Genomic DNA, 3,889 nt, shown 5'->3' with positions numbered 1-3,889 from the left:
AATTCGACAATAATACAGTAATACATAATAATAATAATAATAATAATAATAATAATAATAATAATAATAATAATAATAATAATAATAATAATAATACAATTGTTTCTAATTTTATACGACACGCGACGCGCAAAAGTCGCGCGTCTTCTTATCTACTTATTTTTTTATTTCGCGTTTTTTTTAAAGAAATTTTCTTGGAACTCTGTATAAAATTTTCGGTTCAACTTGAAACGCCGCAACAGTCGTCACTTGGCGAAAGCCTCGAACGCTATTTTTTCTTTTCTTTTTACACATTCGTACGATACATATATACGTACACGCATCACACACACGTACATATACGCACGCATGCACACAATGTTTTACAAATACATGTCAATATTAGAGAGTGAATCTATACACTGAAATAAGTGAAAAACATATGGACATATTCTACATATCTTAGTTTTCGAGTTATAAATGATTAAAGGAAATATTCTTGGTGTTCATGCTTCGTGTTTTAATACACACTATTGCATTGCATTAAAAGATATTATTTGTAAAACATTAGATAAGGTCACGTGCTAAGATGTGCAAAAGCGTTTGTTGAGACACAAGAAGGACATTTTTCTTTAATCATTCGTAACTCAAAAATTAAAGAAAGCAGGACATATGTTCATGTTTTTATTTATTTTATGTGTAGATTCACTCTAAATATTGACATGCAATTATAAAACACTTAGTATATTACACAATATGTATGTAAACACGCACGCACATATGTATGTTTGGTTTTATGAATAATTGTGAGAGTTATTTTGTTTAAAAATATTTAAATAAATATTTAGACTTAAACAAAAGTTTTAAATTTGTTAAATTTGGTTTTAGTGAATTTTATTTTTTCACTGATACATAATATAGATATGTAATATGTAGATATGTATTTTTTATTACAATTTTGTAAGGTATTTAATATATTCGATAAAATGTGTGATTTTCGATAATCGTTCATGAAATATTGTCACTGGTATTGCTTTTAATTATGAGGAAAAAACATAAAAATAGAATAATTTAAACATTTTAGTTTTATGTAGATCTTAAACAAAATAACTTTAATCAAAAAATTTTTTATAACTTATTTTATAAAATAATGGTGTACACATTTAAACCAAACACACACGCATGCATGCACGCACACACGCACGCACGCACGCATGCACTATACATTTGATTTCATTATGCGCAGCAAGGCGGTCCGAAATCATGATTGCGATTTCAAGAGGGAGAACATTATTAGCAACGCTATCTCACTCTGCGTTTTTTTTTTGCTTCAAGTATATCAAGATATTACATGTTTGCATATGAAAAGTCGAATTTTCAAGTCCGCAAATATAAAAAGACCTCCAATATATGTATACATATATAATCTCTTGCGAATAAATAAATAAAATGAACACCACTCTTATGTAAATTACATGATCTTGTATAAACTGTACATTCTCGCGTAATTTAGTTTCCGAGATTACAGGATTCCTTATCTTATTAATACAATATAATCTAATAATATAATATAATCTTCTTAATTTCTTAGTAAACTTATTCTTAGAGATTGTATTTGACAAAAAAATAAAAATGGACTTTTCATACGCAATAACGTAATAATAATAATGCTGTGCTGTAGCTAAAATGCTTTAAGATCCTTGAATCCTTAGATTCTTCTTTGCGTTTGTGAACAATTTTAATCTATGTATCTGTGCATCCTTGAATTCCTAGATTCTATTGTACATAACTTCAAATCCTTGGATCTTTAATTCTTTGGAATTCTAGCCCGACCAATTCATGAACTGCTTGATATATTTCAATCCTCTAAAAACGTTTTTGATTTCTCAAAATTGATTTGTTTCCGATTATTGAATTTTTAATAGCTTTCCAATCCTTCTAATATCTTAAATAAATTCTTCTCAATCGTCCTATCCACGATTCTTAGTTTCTAAATCATAGATTACTACGCTAACGTGAATTTTTTAAGTATCACAAAACAGTGTTGGATCATTGCACTTAATATCGATGGATTAATGGACTTTTGCATTCTTACAGTCTCGGATTTCAGAATAATAGATTTCGATTCTAATATTGTCGACTCCTTGACCGGACAGAGAGAGAGAGAGAGAGAGAGAGAGAGAGAGATCCATGGTATTTTTTAATTCCTCTAAATTATTATTAATTTTTCAGATACTTAAACCTATGGATTCTCGGATCCTTGAATCGTGCACAGATTTGTCCCGGAACGAATGGTCGTATGTAATGGAGTCGTTTTGATGGGCGTTATTACAAAGAGAATATCATGATCCTACGCGCATGCGCGCGTATAATATAATAACGTTTACAAGAAACATCGGCACATTTACTAAGTACAGAAGGATGGAAGAATTGGAAGCCACATCAAAAATTTCTTCCTTATTTTAAGTAAAATAATCCGATCAGATTATCATCGGATTTCTCTGAATTATCATTATCGAGAGAAATTACTAACAATAAGAGAATAAGTTCTTTCTCTTCAAAATACAGGGTAGTCCAAAAATTCTGTTGCAGTTACGCGCATGGAAGAAGACGATTTTCTGATGAAATAATTTTAAATTAAAAAATAAATATTTTGATATAGCTTTGATCTTTTCAAAGCAATTTGACACATAAAATCTCTAACATATAAACTTTTTCATTATAATACAAGCATTATCATACAAGCATAACAAATACAAATAAATCATGTTTTTCATTTTTTCTTATATACATCCTAGGTCTATTATTTTCAGAGATTAAAAATAACATGATTATTTTTTCGATATTAATATTGCTTTTTAATGTGCAAAGCATTTAGTTTCTATAACTTTGACTTTCGAGAGGAACAGGTCTTACGATTATCATAAATTAAAAATTATATTTTTATATCCGAATTGTTCATATCAATAAAAAATTATCTTTTTGTCCGTCATTATTTATGTAAGTATCTCGATTTTCGATCCACCCTGTATTCAACGGAAGAAAAAATAAAATAGCAAACGTAGCCGAGCACATTACAAACTCATATCGATAATCGATATACTCACTGAATATATCGATAATAATGCCGTCATTTTAATGCAAGAGTTTAAAAAATTTATCATTCTACCACTTAAAATTGTGATATGTAAAATAAGATACGCAAAATAAAAATATTTAGTTCTTTTTGCACTTGAATGACGACATCAGCGTCGATACTTACAATATACATAATAGTTACATTAATATAATAATAATAATAATAATAATAATAATAACAACAGAAATAAAAGCACGAATAATAACAATTTGAATTGATTATGATAGTACAATGTACTTTATACATTAATTATATTCAATTAAGCAGCTGTGATTGTTTACAAATTACGCATTAGTAAATATATGCGTAAGATATACTGCCGCTTATCTATTGCCCGTTATATCTGTGGGATATATCTAAATTATTCTAATTTGTTAATGACATCATTGTGCAATTCGTTTTATTGGAGCAAGAAAATTGCAAATTGTTTAATTCGTAAAATCCATATTAAAATATCTTTTTCCTACATATAGGTAATACATTTTGCTTTTAAAATAAATAATTAAAATAAATAATAGATTTCAATAATAGATAATCTAGAAAAAATCAGAGATATTGATATCATCTTGATCGCAGAAATTAAATTATAAAATTAGAATTCAATTTTGCCATGCATTTCTTCTTTTCCTCGTTTTAATCCCTGATATATTTCCCTTTATATATACAAATTGACAGTCGTGTGTGTGTGTGTGTGTGTGTGTGTGTGTGTGTGTGTGTGCGCGCGCGCGCGCGCGCGCGCGTGTGTGTGTCTGATTTCAATTGGCAGTTGTT

The sequence above is a fragment of the Atta cephalotes genome (assembly GCF_000143395.1).
Source record: "Atta cephalotes unplaced genomic scaffold scaffold00009, whole genome shotgun sequence".
NCBI classification, from domain to species: domain Eukaryota; kingdom Metazoa; phylum Arthropoda; class Insecta; order Hymenoptera; family Formicidae; genus Atta; species Atta cephalotes.
Note: the sequence above shows the minus strand (reverse complement) of the source record.